The sequence below is a fragment of the Lepidochelys kempii genome, chromosome 3 (assembly GCF_965140285.1).
Source record: "Lepidochelys kempii isolate rLepKem1 chromosome 3, rLepKem1.hap1, whole genome shotgun sequence".
Lineage (NCBI taxonomy): Eukaryota > Metazoa > Chordata > Testudines > Cheloniidae > Lepidochelys > Lepidochelys kempii.
The window spans coordinates 201,351,903-201,370,349 of NC_136382.1; the positions used below are offsets into that span (position 1 = coordinate 201,351,903).

The 18,447-nt window shown below is 41.9% G+C and overlaps 1 protein-coding gene across 6 annotated transcripts in view; it reads right to left on the reverse strand.

The window, feature by feature from the left end:
* The window catches only part of SLX4IP (SLX4 interacting protein), a 129,748-nt gene that overhangs the window by 74,532 nt on the left and 36,769 nt on the right, over positions 1-18,447 (reverse strand). Inside the window, exon 1 of one of the 6 annotated variants that reach the window (XM_073339612.2) lies at positions 658-737. The exons of the other annotated variants lie outside the window; for them this stretch is intronic. The gene's annotated coding sequence lies outside the window, so the exon portion shown is untranslated. Of the gene's footprint in view, positions 1-657; positions 738-18,447 lie in introns of those variants that run through there. 6 annotated transcript variants of the gene reach the window in all.

Genomic DNA, 18,447 nt, shown 5'->3' on the forward strand with positions numbered 1-18,447 from the left:
TGTAAAACATCTTAAACATAAAGACTACAGTAAAACCAGTGACAAAAATCTTATTACAATGCTAAGCTTACCACTTTGACTCATGGTGGCTAAGATTAGGGGGTTCAGGCTGGGTTTAAGTAGGGTTGCCAACTTTCTAATTGCACAAAACCAAATACCCTTGCCCCGCCCTGCCCCTGTCCCCCCTTCTCCAAGGCCCCACCCCTGCCCCATCTCTTCTCCGAGGCCCCTTCCCCCACTCACTCCATTGTCCCTCTGTCCGTCGCTCGCTCTCCCCCACCCTCACTCACTTTCATTGAGCTGGGGTAGGGGGTTAGGGTGAGGGACGGGGTGTGGGCTCTCGGGTGAGACCAGGGATGAGGGGTTTCAGGCATAGGAGGGGGTTCAGGGCTGGGACAGGAGGTTGGGGTGTGGGAGGGGGGTGCAGGCTCCGGGAGGAAGTTTGGGTGCGAGAGGGGGCTCAGGGGTGAGGCAGGGGGTTGGGGTGCGAGCTCTGGGAGGGGGCTCAGGGCTGGGGCAGGGGGTTAGGATGTGGGAGGGGTGTGGGATGAGTGCTGTGGGAGGGAGTTTGGGTACAGGAGGGGACTCTAGGCTGCAACAGGGGGCTGAGGTGTTGGAGGGGATTCAAGGTGTGGGTTCCAGCCGGGCGGTGCTTACCTTAGGCGGTTACTGGTCGGCGGTGCAGCGGAGCTTTAAGGCAGGCTCCCAGTCTGCCTTGGCTCCTCGCAGCTCCTGGAAGCGACCAGCATGTCCCTGCAGCCCTTATACGGAGGGGGCAGTGGGCTCTGCCCTGCCCCAGCGCCGCCCCCGCAGCTCCCATTGGCCGCACTTCCCAGGCAATGGGAGCTGCAGTACCGGAACTCGGGGCAGGGGCAGCACATGGAGCCCCCATGGCTGCCCCTGCACCTAGGAGCTGGACTTGCTGGCCGCTTCTGAGAGCCATGCAGAGCCAGGGCAGGCAGGGAGCCTGCCTGATCCCCGCTGCACCACCGACTGGACTTTTAGCAGCCCGGTCAGCATTGCTGACAAGAGCCGCCAGGGTCCCTTTTTGACCAAGCATTCCGGTCGAAAACCAGATTCCTGGCAACCCTTGGTTTAAGTGACATCACCCACTTTAAAAAAAACTGAGTTTTATGCTAACTTCCCTAACAGCTCTTAGAAAACATTATCTAGAGTAAAAAGGCTGAAATACTGGGAGCAAATTGCTCTCATACAGATACTGAATAGCACCTCAGTGAGGTTTAAAAAAAACACCTATGTAACTATCATATTCCAGAGTGCAATCCAGAGGGGTTGCATCACCACTTGCCCTGCAACCTTGGTGCCTCACAATGGTTTGCTGTTGTAACTCCCGACTTGGGTAGTTCACAATCAGCCTAACAGCATGTAGGTCACACCCTGTGTGCAGTGTCTGTATATAGCTACAGTCCTGATCCAGCAACTACGATCCCAGGAGCATGTCAGGAACACACCAGCCACACTCTGTCTTCCAGCAGAGTTGGTTACTATCTGTCGGGTGACCCCAAGACACTCTCTGTCCCAAATTTTCCCCAAAACGTGTATTTCTGCACAGTACAGCCCTCTCCTGGGCAGTTCAGATATTAGAGGTCCATTGGCCCTGTAAGGAGTCAATATACAACAGTTTGCTACTTTAACTGAAGTTACCCAAACAGTTCATTTTAAACACAACATTGGATTAGTTTTGATTAAAGAATAAAACAAGTTTATTTAACTACTAAGAGACAGATTTTAAGTGAGTACAAGTATAAGGTATTAAAGCCAGAAATGTTTACAAGAGTAACTAAAACTTAACAAGCTAGACTTGGTTCAGTAAAATCCCTACCACATGTTCCCAGCAACAGGGCTGACTAAATTCCCCGGTCAGCAACCCTCCCAAAGGGCTAGTTCCTTTGTCTTGCGATAGATCGATAGATCGATAGATAGACAGAAAGACAGAATACCTGGGGTGTTTTTGCCCCTCACTTTTATAGGTCCGTCACCCTTTGAAATGCATTTTCCTTCCTCCTGTGAGTACAGAGACATGGAGTCTTGTGGTGATAGAGGTTCCATGTTGTAGTTTGTTAAAATACAGATCTATCTGTTCTTGCCCCCTTCGTTGCCAAAGAATGGCCATTTGACCAGTGATTGCCAATCAGCTTTGATGACACCCGGCTAGAGGCATCAGCTTGTCCTTTGTCTTTGAGAAACAGGTTTACTCCCTCCCCAGACTTGTCTGGTAAACACGTCAGTCATAATTTCAGCTTATGTCATAACTTTACATACAATGTTGCTACACACATTTCACCATGATATTACTGACCAGTGAGTTATTAGTTTTCAAATGATACCTCACAAGGCATATGTTGTACAAAGATTATTACAATATGTGTAGGGTCTGAAGGTAGGGGTGCTGTGGGTCACAGAAAAGTAAAAAGAACAAAAGAATGGTAAAATTATAAACATTAAAGCAGAAAGTCAGATCTTCAAATGTTGCTATTAAGAATGATTTTGAGAGAGACTCCTGGTCTAATATGCTGAGTTCAGTACTGGAAGCCCAGAATTCTTGAGTACTAATCCCACGTATATCCTTAGCCCCATTCTATGGCTTGGGACAAGTCACTTTGTTACACCTTTTTAAGGCAGCCACTAATCTTGCATGCCTCCGATGCTTGTCATCTATCCTGAGCACCTAGGGATTGATTTTCGACAATGTTCAACATTCAGAGGTGCCACTGACTTTGAGAGGAGTTGCAACATGCTGAGAAATCAGACCCTGTGTTTCTCAAGCTGGGCACTCAAAAATTGGGTCACCTCAAAATCTAGTGAACATTTTTGCAAAACCTGACCTGAACTTTTCCAGGTTTCAGTTTCTAAAATAGAGCTAATATTTACCCAGCAGGCTCCCTCACAGAGGTATTATGTGGATTACTTAGTTAATAAAGCCTGTAAAGCCATTTGAAGAGGAAAAACCGCATATGTACTAAGTATTGTTATTAATTTTTTTATAGGAAAATAAATATTAAGGTGACAGGAAAGGAAAAATCCCACAGTATTTTACACTGGCATTGGCTAATCTATAGTTGCATCTGTCAAACTTCTTTAATTGCTTGTTAAGCATGACAGGCATCTTTATTCACATGTAAGTGAGTTAAGAAATGAAAAACCATTAATAAAAAGTAACCCTGCTTTTATAACAAGTTTTGGTTTTAGAATACAATATGTATAAAGCATATACAGAACATGTCTTTCCTGTTGTTCATCTTCACCTTCAGTCAAGAACAATGGAGGAAACTTGCTCTCAGGAATTCAGAGAAATCAAATATAGGAAAAGAAAGAAAACTGAGAGATTGATTTGTTAATGAGCAAAGTCCTCTATATTCTAGAGATTAAAAAAACAGGATTTGGTTTTAAGGGGAAAGGGAAATTGATTTTGCTAAATAAAATTAAAAGGTAGCCTAGAAGCACCTAAAATATCAGCTGATTATTTGAAAAAAACAACATTACCAAACCTGTTTTAAAAGTTTAAAGCTTTAAAGACAACTTTTTAATTTTCCAGGGTATTGAGTTACTAACTGGAAAACATTTCCCACAATTATGTTTGTAAAAGTCAAGTGGCTGGGGTAACTGGCAGTAATCAAGAAAACTATCATGAAATGCCTGAAAAACATTAAATTGATTTAAAATGATAAACAGCATCAATTTTAAAGTGGCCAGAACTGAATTCACATGAAAGTAATCTGCAGAGCTATAAAATCTGTTTTATGATTATATTTTCTATATTAAACACATATCCTAAAATTTGGCTGTTATTGCACTTATTTCAAAGACACTAATAGATACTTTAAAACCATTTTTTTAAAAAAAATAATTTGTTATTTTACTCTTGTAGCTAATAACATCACAAAATCTAAAAGTTAATTTATTTTCAAAGTTAATTTGCATGTGTCTTCAGTTCTGCAGCTTTTCTATGTTAACTTTTGGAAAAATTGAGGCAGTTTGGGCATGTATCCTAGTACTTGCTATACACATGCCCCAACATGGTAAGATCTTCATGCTCATACATCGTCTTGGAAGCCTACACAGACTCTTTCATTCATATTACCCAAGAGTAATAGTATTTGCTAGATCTGACCAGCTGCTTTGAATCCAGAGGTGCAAATGAATTTGTTATTTAATGCACGGTAATTTTAATAAATTAATAAAAGCACGGGAATGTGTGTTCCTAGTTTTATTCAGGCTTCGATTTTTATGCACCACTCACTATATTTCTGCCTCCCACCCTTCAGTCCTTAATAGTTTTCCATCTTCTTGCTCTCCTACAAAATCCCATCAATACGGCATTCCAGAATAGTCTGCATATCTCAGATACCCCACCTTCTGTTTCCCTCCAGTGCCATGACAAAGTCTTTTCTACCAGTACGACAAAACTCTACCCTGTCACCCAATTCTGTATCCCAGGTGATGTCTTCTTTGGGTTCAAGACCATGGCATCAGGTTGTTTATTCATTTCAATATTTAAAAAAAGATTTTCCCAGAATACTTAGATTTTTACTCTTGATTTATGTGACTGACCTCAGATTGGTGAACGAGATTTTTATTCCTCTGGCATTAAACATCTGGCTCTGTTATTGCTACCGCTGCTTTTAGAAACCTGTTCCGCTCACCTGCAACAGGAAGATTCAGTGCCACCAGCTTTGTTCACATGGACTGCTATCCTGTAGCACTTTTTCACAAGCAAGATTTTTAAGAAATCAGAGGGCTTTGGTTCTAAGTATGTGATGTCCACTAGAGCAAGTGAATGAGCCAGGTCTCTGGAATTCTATTCTTGGCTCTACTACTGATTTTCTGTGTGACCTTGGACAAACCTTCTCATCACCTCAGTTAATGTATTTGCCTCCCTACCTAGGATGTTGTGGGGCTAAAATTGGTGTTTACTGACTGTTTTAAGAGACTCAGATGAAGGATGCTACAGAAGTGCAGTCTTATTAAATCAGTTAGATCCACCATGTCTGATAACAATAAATGACAGAATATGTAGATTTTTTGTATCATATCCAATTTGTAATAATAAGAATATAAGAACGGACATACGGGATCAGACCAAAGGTCCATATAGCCCAGTATCCTGTCTTCCATCAGCGCCAATGCCAGGTGCCCCAGAGGGAATGAACGGAACAGGTAATCATCAAGTGATCCAACCTCTGTCGCCCATTCCCAGCTTCTGGAAAACAGAGGCTGGGGACACCATCCCTGCCCATCCTGGCTAATAGCCATTGATGGACCTATTCTCCATGAAATTATCTAGTTCTTTTTTGAATCTTGTTATAGTCTTGGCTTTCACAACATCCTCCGGCAAGGAGTTCCTCAGGTTGACTGTATGTTGTGTGAAAAAATACTTCCTTCTGTTTGTTTTAAACCTGCTGCCTATTAATTTCATTTGCTGACCCCTAGTTTTTGTGTTATGAGAAGTAAATAACACTTCCTTATTTACTTTCTCCACGCCAGTCATGATTTTATAGACCTCTATCATATCCCCCCTTAGTCGTTTCTTTTCCAAGCTGAAAAGTCCCAGTCTTATTAATCTCTCCTCATATGGAAACCGTTCCATACCCTTAATCGTTTTTGTTTCCCTTTTCTGAACCTTTTCCAATCTATCTTTTTTGAGATGGGGTGACCACAGTCTGCACACAGTATTCAAAAAGTGGACGTACCATGGATTTATATAGAGGCAATATATTTTCTGTCTTATTTACTATCCCTTTCCTAATGATTCCCAACATTCTGTTAGCTTTTTTGATGGCCACTGAGTGGATGTTTTCGGAGAACTATCCACAATGACTCCAAGATCTCTTTCTTGAGTGGTAACAACTAATTTAGACCCCATCATTTAATATGTATAGTTGGGATTATGTTTTGCAATGTGCATTAATTTGCATTCATCAATATTGAATTTCATCTGCCATTTTGTTGCCCAGTCACCCAGTTTTGTGAGATCCTTTTGTAGCTCTTCGCAGTCTGCTTGGGACTCAACTATCTTGAGTAGTTTTGCCACCTCACTGTTTACCCTTTTTCAAGATCATTTATGAATATGTTGAAGGGACTGGTCCCAGTACAGACCCCTGGGGGACTCCACTATTTACCTCTCTCCATTCTGTTTCCTATATTTTAACCAATTACCAATCCATGAGAGGACCTTCCCTCTTATCCCATGACAGCTTATTTTGCTTAAGAGCCTTAGGTGAGGGACCTTGTCAATGGCTTTCTGAAAATCTAAGTACACTATAAGAAAAGGAGTACTTGTGGCACCTTAGAGACTAACCAATTTATTTGAGCATGAGCTTTCGTGAGCTACAGCTCGCTTCATCGGATGCATACTGTGGACACTGCAGCAGACTTTATATATACACAGAGAATATGAAACAATACCTCCTCCCACCCCACTGTCCTGCTGGTAATAGCTTATCTAAAGTGATCATCAGGTGGGCCATTTCCAGCACAAATCCAGGTTTTCTCACCCTCCACCCCCCCACACAAATTCACTCTCCTGCTGGTGATAGCCCATCCAAAGTGACAACTCTTTACACAATGTGCATGATAATCAAGTTGGGCTATTTCCTGCACAAATCCAGGTTTTCTCACATCCCCCCCATACACACACAAACTCACTCTCCTGCTGGTAATAGCTCATCCAAACTGACCACTCTCCAAGTTTAAATCCAAGTTAAACCAGAACATCTGGGGGGGGGGGGTAGGAAAAAACAAGAGGAAACAGGCTACCTTGCATAATGACTTAGCCACTTAGTACACTATATCCACTGGATCCCCCTTGTCCACATGCTTGTTGACCCCCTCAAAGAATTCTAGTGGATTGGTGAGGCGTGATTTCCTTTTACAAAAACCATGCTGATTCTTCCCCAACAAATTATGTTTATCTATGTATCTGACAATTTTGCTCTTTACTATAGTTTCAACCAGTTTGCCCGATACTGAAGTCAGGCTTACCAGCCTGTAATTGCTAGGATCACCTCTGAAGCCCTTTTTTAAAATCGTCACATAAGCTACACTCCAGTAATTTTGTACAGAAGCTGATTTAAATGATAGGTTACAAACTAAAGTTAGTAGTTTTGCAATTTCACATTTGAGTTCCTTCAGAACTCTTGGGTGAACACCATCTAGTCCTGGTGACTTATTACTGTTTAGTTTATCAATTGTTTCAAAACATCCTCTAATGGCACCTCAATCTGGGACAGTTCCTTAGATTTGTCACCTAAAAAGAACGGCTCAGGTTTGGGAAATCTCCCTCACATCCTCAGCCATGAAGACCAATGCAAAGAATTCATTTAGTTTCTCCGCAATGGCCTTATCATCCTTGAGTGCTCCTTTAGCATCTTGATCGTCCAGGGGCCCCACTGGTTGTTTAGAGACTACCCTGCTTCTGATGTACTTTAAAAAAATTTTGCTATTTCTTTTTGAGTCTTTGGCTAGCTGGTCTTCAAATTCTTTTTTGGCCTTCCTAATTATATTTTTACCCTTCATTTGCCAGAGTTTATGCTCCTTTCTATTTACCTCAATAGGATTTAACTTCCACTTTTTAAAGGATGCCTTTTTGTCTCTCACTGCTTCTTTTACTTTGTTGTTTAGCCACAATGGCACTTTTTTTGGTTCTCTTTCTATGTTTTTCAATTTGGGGTATACATTTAAGTTGAGTCTCTATTATGGTGTCCTTAAAAAGTTTTCCTGCAGTTTGCAGGGATTTCACTTTTGGCACTATACCTTTAATTTCGGTTTAACTAATTTCCTCATTTTTGTGTAGTCCCCCTTTCTGAAATTAAATACTATAGTGTTGGGCTGCTGTGGTATTTTTCCCACCACAGGGATGTTAAATTTAATTATATTATGGTCACTATTACCAAGCGGTCCAGCTACATTCATGTCTTGGACCAGATCCTGTGCTTCACTTAGGACTAAATCAAGAATTGCCTCTCCTCTTATGGGTTCCAGGACTAGCTGCTCCAAGAAGCAGTCATTTAAGGTGTCAAGAAACTTTATCTCTGCATCCCATCCTGAGGTGACATGTACCCAGTCAATATGGGGATAGTTGAAATCCCTCATTATTATTGAGTTTTTTATTTTCAGAGCCTCTCTAATCTCCCTGAGCGTTTCATAGTCACTATCACCATCCTGGTCAGGTGGGTCAGTAATATATCCCTACTGCTATATTCTTATTATTCGAGCATGGAATTACTGTCCATAGAGATTCTATAGTACAGTTTGGTTCATTTAAGATTTTTACTTCATTTGATTCTATGCTTTCTTTCACATATAGTGCCAATTCCCACAAGCATGACCTGTTCTGTTCTTCCAATATATTTTGTACCCTGGTATTACTGCGTCCCGTTGATTATACTCATTCCACCAAGTTTCTGTTATGCCTATTATATCAATATCCTCATTTAATATTGGGCACTCTAGTTCACCCATTTTAGTATTTAGACTTCTAGTATTTGTATATAAGCACTTTAAAAACTTGTCACTTTTTAGCTGTCTGCCAGTACATGATGTAATTGAATGGGACTCTTTTTCATCTGACTGTTTCTCATCAGATCCTACCCATATTTTATCATCTTCCATGCTCTCCTCCTTACTAGGACATAGAGGATCTCCATTAATAGATCCTCCCCTATGGGATGTCTCTGTCCGAACCACGTGCTCCTTCACATCTGTCAGCTTTCTCCCAGCCCTTAGTTTAAAAACTGCTCTACGATCATTTCCATATTCTGTCCTTTATCTGATGGTTTGTCACTACATATTTCATTACAGATGTCTACTCAGGCTCCTCGCACTTCCTGATTTTCTTCACAGTTCTAAATCATCATTCAGTTAGCTCTTTGTGCCTATCTAGGCCAAGACTCCTTCAACCTTATCGTTAGGAGACATGAAGTATATGATCAGTTTAATCAAGAGCCTAGTTCAGTAACACAGGACAATCCACCTAAAACTGGATCTACTCTATGGATTAAATCTTAGCCCCATTAAAATCAATGCCAAAACTCCCAGTGACTTCCATAGGGCAGGATTTCACTTTATGGTTGTAAACGGCTTTAGATTGATTTAGCTTAACCTGTTGAAATATTTCTTCAGTGTGGACAGGCCCTTAACATGCAGAGAGTCTGTCAGTGCATGAAGCAAGTTTTCCTTCTTTGTACAAGAAGACAGGCTAGATCAGAGGAAGAAAAAAAAAAGGGCATCTGAATTGTTTCATTCATCTCTAGCAAGCAGTATTTAAGTAATTCACTCTTAGTCCTATGTGTACTCATTGCTGCTAATTTTCTGCAATCGATCCTCAACACTTCAGATATGTAACGGGAAAGAAAGACATTTAAGTGTTTTATATGCAACAAGTGTCACTCTCTACCCTACCACAAAAAACTTTCAAAACAACAACAAATCCAGCAGTGTCAGAAAAGAGTCAGGGTATGTGTACATAGCATTGTAGGGAAGAGGTGTGGGCTTCCGAGACCAAGCTGAGGCTTGCTCCTGCTCACTCCAAAATGCTGTGTAGACATACCTCAAAGGTGTGGACAATTTCCAACAGTTCAGACTCTATCCCCACAGGAAATTGTTCTTCATCCTTATAGTGCATCAGTTTAAAAACATTTACTCTGAGCAGAACACACAGTATTTGAAGATAGTCAATAAGAAATTCGATTTAAAAAAAAAAAACAGGTCAAAAATGGGTTGTCAGGGAAATCGAACTGCAAAAACCAGACCCAGTTTGTGTCATGCGCCAACAAAAACAATGTTGTTTCTTAACTTTTAATTTATTACCACAACAAGATTATATAAACTAGAATTTCTATTTTTATTTCTAATCAGTGAACAAATAGTTATTGGTGCATTGGTGCATGTAAGAGAAGGCTTTTTCTTCCTGCTTGATGAAATACAGCTCTGGTCTACATCAGTCTCAGTTCCCAAGCATCTTTCCACCTCTCCTTATCACTTTCTTAGTTTTCCCACTGTCAAAGCCTGTTTTTCCAGGAAGGAAAGCAATGGTAAAGATGAGGAGTATTGCTCAGCACCTCTTTGCCCTTTGGCATTGCTATCAAACATTGGGATTTTATCTGCCACATTAGCAGAGATCTTACAAAAAACACGTTCCTTTTTGTATAATGTACATGGTGGTCACTCAAACAATAACCAGTAACAGATGTTTAAAGTGAGGAGAATGGACTGCTTAAATAGAACTTTATAAATTCTGATGATGCTTTCCCAGATTTGAGACCTTGACACTTAATTTATAACTATCAGCATGGCCATATACATTTCTTTATGTGTTTATTTCCAATTCCAACTGCACTAAATGCACTCTATCCCTCATGTTTTAAATTTCACTGTGACCTAAAGATAATCTTGCCTTTAAATTGCATTCATTTAATGGTGCAAAGATAGCAGTAGAAGAGGGAAAAACCTCTGTGAAGAATCCTACAGCCAAATAAGGAATTCCAACTAGGGCTGTGAACTTAAATGCTTATATAAAATTACTGGCCACTTTCAGTAAAGTGCAATGACAATCTGGAGAAGTTATATTTTAAAGATGAAGTGAAAGCATAAAAGAAACACAAACCAGACTGTCTATTGTGAGGTTAACATGCGAGACTCTTCCTCCTGTTTTATTTTATTTAAAATGGAAACATTAATAATTAGCTCTGGAAAAAATGAAACTTCTGATTTTCAGCTTTGTACATCCATTCCCACTAAAATCTAAGGACCCAGCCAGAACAACTATTCTGTATGATCCAACTATTCTGTATGGTCTATTATCACAGGAAAACATGGGCCCATTACTTTAATTGGAATTATCTGAAAAAAAAAAATCCCCAGAAATCCATGTATCTGAACCCCCTCTGCCAAACACACACCTTTTGTGCATATATAATCAGTTTGATCATTTGTTTGGCATATACTAGAAGAGGCTTAGCAGCTGAAGCCCCTATATACTTTAGACTGCCGCTTTATGCTCAAAAGGTGACTGTGAAAATAACACCTTATTTAACAACTTATGAAGTTCATATTTATAGCTGCTTGCTGTAATGAAAAGTAAGTTTTCTACTGCTTTTACTACCGTTATCACTGTAGATCCATCTCAGCTATGAGTGAGTCAAAGTGAGACCTAGCACATATTAAAAATCTGACATCATCAACAAAACTGTTAACTAAGTTTCCAGTGCAGAGACAAATTCTTCCATTAGACCCCTACGGCACAGCTCTAACTGAGGGTGCAATTTGAAGACAATGGGATTGCACAAGTGTAACTAAAACAGATTTTTTGGATAGTGGAGTTACGCATTTAAAGACAATGGGGGTGTTTTGGAGGATAAAATCTTTAGGGCTTGCTGACATGCAAGAGAGAATGGAGCCAGTTTAATGTTCAGATCCAAAGTTAAGTTTGTAGAGCTGAAAGTTAGAAAAATATAATTTTATTTGTCAAACTAGCAGAATGGATATGAAGTCAGATGTAACCCAAACATAGTAATTTTTTGCAATGACCTTTCAGGACATAAATATATTGCATGGAATTTTAATAAAGTAAGGTATTCAGCAAAGTTTTTTTGGGGGCCATGTTTTTGGGGAAACAATTCCTATCAAGGAGAAGAAAAATGCAACTTAATAGCAGCCTGCTGTGTAAAGACTTTACCCTAAACCAAACTCTCGGTGGGCAGTAAAGTGGCTAAATGGATCTATGAAGCATTCTTCCAATCAAGAGATCATATTGCAGGTCGGAAAGTTCCTTTTCTGTGTTGTTACAATATTCACCTGTACCCATGTTACTGGAAACCACAAAGTTAAAAAAAACCAGGCAGATAAGCTAGAATGCCATCTGTCCATGGAAGGATGTTTTCATTAGAATTAGAAATAATATTTTGCAAATACTCAGGACTTTAGTAGAAAGTATAAAATAACTAATATATAATAACTAATGCACCTTGTTTTCAGGTATTTTTTGTTTGTTTTTCTGGCTTTTATCAACAATTTTAAAATGGGAAAAAAAATCAGTAAAAACCAAAAATGAAGGGCAGTAGGCCAAAGGGAGGGAGAGATGCCCAGTAGTCATGGTGTGCCGGGGGTGCTACTGACCATGCAGCAGTTGAGGAAGCTTTGTGTTCCCTGCAGCAGTTGGGCAAGTCTCAGCTTCCAGGACCTGTCTTCTCCACCCATCTTGTTCCCCGACTATGCAGAGGAAACGAACAGGGCCATGCCAAAGGTCTGGGGTCAGGATGAGTGTGTACTGACCACCCTGCTAGCCAGAGCTCCCTCCTGATCCTGGCCCTTTAGCACAGCTCCATCTGCTTTCCTTCCAAAAAATGTCCAGGTCCGGAAATAAGACAAAATTTGGATGAAAAATCAGTGAATACTAGCTTTTTCCAAAACCCAGGAATTTTTTAGCAGAATATAATTGGTAAAATGTTAACAACGAAGAGCCTCAAATATGCTGAATTTTAATATAATGGCACATCAGTATTACAAATTAAGCCACAGCTCTCATATGACTGCAAGCTTTCAATTCCTGGGAGCGACACCATGGGACAGATCCTCAATTTAAACTGAATAAAAATTTCTCCTCAGATCTGCAAAACTTGACTTTCATAGCAAATTCTTCAATTCCCTCCCACTCTCCAAGTGATGGTGTAGCTGAAGCTTTATAAAACATTCTTGCGGCTGCATTTTTTAAAAAAGGCCCAGAGTATGGGTTGTTTTTCTTAAATTAAATAAAAAGGTCTAAAATCTCTCTTTAGAATTATTTAAATAAGAAGGAAAAATTAAATCTGGGGTAACTGATGGCAAAACCCTACTGAAAGCAGTACCTTCATCCAACAGCTCACTTTTAAAGAAGAAAAAGAATTATGTGGTAGGCTGCTCTCACCATTGGTTTAACTGACACTGTTAAAAGGAAGGAGAGATAAAAAGCAGAGATGAACAAGGGTGTCCAGAAATGTGGAGAGAAGAAGAAGTGTGAACATTTTCTCTCTTATCTGAGGCAAAATCTCTGTGTTACATTAAGGAAGATTACGAAAAAAGCTAGAATGATACCTTACTGTGAGTTTGACTCTCACTAGCAAATATACACCTTCTATATACTTATATACCTCAGGGTAATTTAGTGTAAGAACATATACAAAGATACAGATTTATAGCTACACCAACACACACACTGTCAAATAGCATACATAGCAAAACTACATATTCCAATAACCAACTGAAATAGACCAAGATGTTGCTGAGGGAATGTATCAGACAAAGAGGAAACATTCCTTTACTTGTCATACTGCCAAAAGGAATTTAGATGATCTACCTGACGCTATGCCAAGAGAGATCTAAAAACCTACTGCATGTAATAAACGTCAAAGAGCACATTACAGCATAGGGAAACAGCCATTTGACTCTCATTAGTAGTAACAAGCGTCATGTGACAAAGGACCTGATTGACTTTAATGGGCTTTGAATCAGGTCTTACATCCCCTTAGATTATGCTGATATCTAGCCCCAAATGGCTATTTTGGAGATCTTTAAAGGCACGATCAATCTGAGCTTGGCAATGGTCACTATTTCTGGAATGTTCAGAAAAATGCTCTCCTTGAATAACAATGCAAAAATACACAGCAAATCATTTAAACAAATTTATCTCACTAACTGAAGTTATCCAGGCAAATTTCATTCAGAAGTCCATCCACACTAGACCAAAGTGGCTCTAGCAGATAAGTGTTCAAAAGCAATATGAATCTTATTTTCACTTAGTATACTAAAATCTTCCACAATGGACTGTTGGGAAAAAGAAAATGAAATTGCATAGCTTTGCCTTTCTCCATAGTTCGGATAGCTTGAAATAGTGTAGCCCTGTCTACATATGAAAGTTACATTAGTGTAAACTTTACTTTTTCAGCAGAAACTGCCTTGCATCCACACACAAATTGTCTTACATATCGGTTCTCTTGTTCCTTATACTGGAACCATTAAACCAACTTGGAACTAGTTTTAGAGATTCATATTCCTTCATCTTGTACCTTCCTATTTTCTGCAATTTACCTCCCTTTTCTTAAGACATGAAAAGTGAGTATGAGCAGTTGAATGATCTGCTAGATGGCTCGGGGAATGTTTGTAAACAAGAAAGATACCCTTCTCGGTTTTATCTATCCTGCTAATATGCTTCATATCACATTACCTATCAACTTCTTTAAGAAGTTAAATCTCTCATCACTCAATAACTTGGAAAGGTGGTCAATACAAATTAAAAGGTCTGTCTTTGAGGATGAAAGGAAATAAGGGGTTTAGAGCTCCCTATTTTTAAAACTGCATTACCATGTCATAGAATCATAGAATATCATGGTTGGAAGGGACCTCAGGAGGTCAGCTAGTCCAACCCCCTGCTCAAAGCAGGACCAATCCCCAACTAAATCATCCCAGCCAGGGCTTTGTCAAGCCTGACCTTAAAAATATCTAAGGAAGGAGATTCCACCACCTCCCTAGGTAACGCATTCCAGTCAATATACTATATATAGATCTAGATAATACTTAGTCCTGCCATGAGTGCAGGGGCTTGGACTAGATGACCTCTCGAGGTCCCTTCCAGTCCTACAATTCTATGGTTCAATATTGACTAAGTCAACCAAGCCATGTCCATTACAATGTAGACCAACCTTTAAAACAAACAAAACACCCACCACATTTATAAAAAAGACCCCAAAACTTCACCCAGATCAGACTAGAATGTAAAATAAAGTAAGTGAAAGTGTCACTATTTCTTAATTTCTTTGCTCTGCCATAGGCAATTCAGACCTCAGGGAAATGAGATTTGATGAGTCTTGATGGTTGGACTTCTAGTCTAGGCTGTGAAGATGATTTTGTTTTTTCAAAGAAATAACTCCTAACCTAAGAACACATCACAAAAGTCGCAAAATAAACATTTTCTGGTATTTGAAAATGAAGCATTTAGCGCACATGTCAGTCCATAAGTAAAGGACACTCACATGCCCAACAGAAGTAGAAAACCAAATCTTCAGCCCTAGTTAGGGTGACCATATTTCCCTATGCTGAATACAGGACACTTGGTAAAATTACTCATATTCAAGCAAGTTCAATGGCAATCAATAAGAACTGTGCAGTACAAATGTTCAAATTAACATCAAGTGGACTGAACCCCTGTTAAAAAGAAATACGGCATAGCTGTATTCTTTTTATTTACCTTCTGATCTTTAAGGTTTTTGGGTTCACACAAGGAGGGGAGACATACACACCTTTACCCCTCTCCACACATGGGAAGATGTGACACACACACATTCTCGTACACCTTTCTCACATGGTGGGGTGACCAACCGACCTGACCCTCCCTGCCTGGTGCTCTCCGCACCCCATGCCTGGTTGGGCCCCTGGGACGGACCTGCCTCTCCTGGTACCTGGCACCGTGTCTTCCCAAGGAAACACATGGGGGGGGAGGGGCATGCAGGGTCACATGCCCCCCCTCCCCAGATTTCAGGCAGGGTTCACACCAGAATGTGGTCAGCAGCAGCCTTTCAGCACTGTGCTGGAGGAAAGGGACAGGAGCTGCTTCCAGCCGCAGGGCAGGAGGAGTGGAGGAAGGGATGACCTGGCCTGTGTCTTTGCAGAGCTCATCTCTTATTGTCTCCCTCCTCCCCCCGTGGCTAGAAGCAACTTGTTCCTTCCGGGCCACACAGGGTTGAAAGGTAGCTAACACCTCCAGGCTGCTGCTGGCCACCAACATAACCCAGCTGCCTCCTGTCCCCCAGCTACAGCGTGGGCAGGAAGGGGTTAACCCCTAAGGATGCATTGTGCATCAGGGCCCAGGGAACCTGACTGCAGGGGCTTCCGAGAACCTGACCAGAGAGGTGGCTCAGCAGGGGAGGTTGCCTAGGGGACAGAGCAGCCCCGCGCTCCCTAGGGGCAGGACTCAGGACAGGGGTGGGGCGGGTAAAGAGGATGCTAAGCCCCTGCCCGGGGGGCTGCTGTGGAGCCTGCAGGTTTGGTGCGTGAAGAAGCTGGAAATCATTCCGGTGCCCTCCCCCCCCACTCCAGAGCTTAGCTGAGGGGCAGAGATGCTTCCCCGTGCCAGTGCTTTGCAGGTCTTGGCTCCTCCTGGCCAGCACCCTGGCTGGAGGGTCTTGGGCTTTCCTGGGGCACTGGCCCAGCCAGAGGCAGTGGAGAAATGAAGGAGCCTGCAGGCCAGGCAGTTGATGAGCTGAGCGCTCCGACCAGGGGATGGTTCTCTGAGCGCTGTGAGTGGGACGCGCCCCACCAGTGCGGGATATGGAGGAGCAGCGTGGCTGGCGGGGGAAGGGGCAAAGCAGGGAGAGGACAGTGAGAAGGGGAGCACGGAAAGGGCCGATGGGTGGGCAGCAGAGGCAACATGTAACTGACTGCTGCCTGGCGCCTGCCCGCACACACCAGCCACCACAGCTTGCAGCGCGCAGCCAGTGCTGGCTGGAAATGGGAAGGGGTGAGGGGGCTGTGATAACGGACCAGCATGGGGAGCGGCCACCAGCCTCGCATACCCACCCCCATCGTCGGCCACTGGACCCCCACCCACTCACCCCTAGTGACCAGTTGCCTGGCGAGCCAGGATCCGGCCAGCAGCAGGACTCACCAGTACTGATGAGGGAGAGACAGAAAATATGGAACAATTTGTCCGTGTTTAAGAAAAAGTCGGGATACCTGCAGGAGGGCTTAAATATGGGACTGCCCCTTTAAAAATAGGACATCTGGTCACCCTAGTGGATGTAAAGGAAGTAAACCAGGAAAATATTCTGCTCTCAATACACTTTTTAAAAAAATAAGTTAAACTATGTTCCACAGTAGGAAGCAGAGAAGAGGTAGAATAAGAGAAGAGGTAGAATAATAAATATAAATTTTCGAGCAAGTTCGTATAGTATGAAGTAAATAAAGCCTGGGGCCACGCACTGAACAATGAGGAGAAAACAAAATATTGAGTAGCTGTTCCATCATCCTGTGGACTGAATAAAGCAGAAAAGAAAAAAACAGTTATCTAACTTTCCATAACTGTTGTTCTTCGAGATGTGTTGCATCTGTCCAATCCACTGTAGGTATGTGAGCACCTCGAGCACAGTTGTCAGAGAACATTTTCCCACAGCAATACACCTTGGGGTAAATCAATCACCCAATGCCATCACACACCACTGCTTGCTGGTACCAGAGGATAGAGCCACTGCCCCTGACCCCCTTCAGTTCCTTCTTACCAGATAGACTCCAATAGAGAGCAGAAAGAGGGGAGGTCATAGAATAGACATGTGCAACACATGTTGAAGAACGACAGTTATGAAAAGGCAGGTAACCGTTTTTTTCTTTGAGTGATTTTACATGTCCATTCCACTGTAGTTCATTCACAAGCAGATTAACCTGCATTTGGGCTTGGAGTCTACCTGAACTGTGATGGTAGAACAACCCATGCAAACTGGCACTGTTCCTGGACTAATCAGAAATAGCATAATGAGCAGCAAAGGTGTGAAATGATGACCAGGTCACCACTTTGCGAATGTCTCGAATGGGTATTTGCAGCAGGCAAGCTGCTGAAGCCGTTTGAGCTCTAGTTGAATGAGCCAACACTCTAGGAAGTGGCATGACATTAGCTAATTGGTAGCACAAACAAATACAATAGGAAATCCAGGAGGAAATCCTATAAGTGGAAACCAGTTTAACTTTCAGTCTGTCTGCAATCGCGACAAATAATTGCACGGCGGATCTAAAGGACCTGGTACAGTCCAAGTAGAAAGCTAAAGCTCCCCTCATACCCAACAAATGAAGTTTCTGCTCATCTGTTTGCATGTGAGACTTCAGGACTTGCCTGGCTAACATGGAAATTGGAAAACCACCTTTCTCAGGAATTTTGTGTGAGGGTGGAGGTAAACTTTATCCTTATGGAAAACTATACAAGGAGGCTCTGAGACCAAGACTCTCAATTCACCCAGTCTCCTTGCTGATGTTATCGCAATCAGAAATGACACTTTCACAGAGACGGAGCAAGTTGCAAGAGGTTCAAAGGGTGGTCCCATTAATGTTGTTAGCACCAGGTTGAGATTCCATGGGGCAACAGGTTCTTGCACCTATGGATGTAACATGTCTTGGAGGGCAGATCTTAGAGGGTCTGCTGTACTTCAGGAAGGAGATTGGAAGACTGCAGCCATGAACATCTCCTCATAGATATGGCAGACACCATGGACTGAGCTGCTGAGTTCACAGTATCCAAGCTGTCCTGGAGAGCTGTCCTTGACATCAACTTGCCCTCCTCTACCACCAGAGTGAACTCCTGCCTGGAGTCCTATGGTAGCCTGTCTTTAAACTTCACGATGGTTTCCCACAGATTGAAGTCAAGGTGACATAGGAGAGCTTGCTGCTTAGCAATTCTAAGTTGCAGCCTGCACA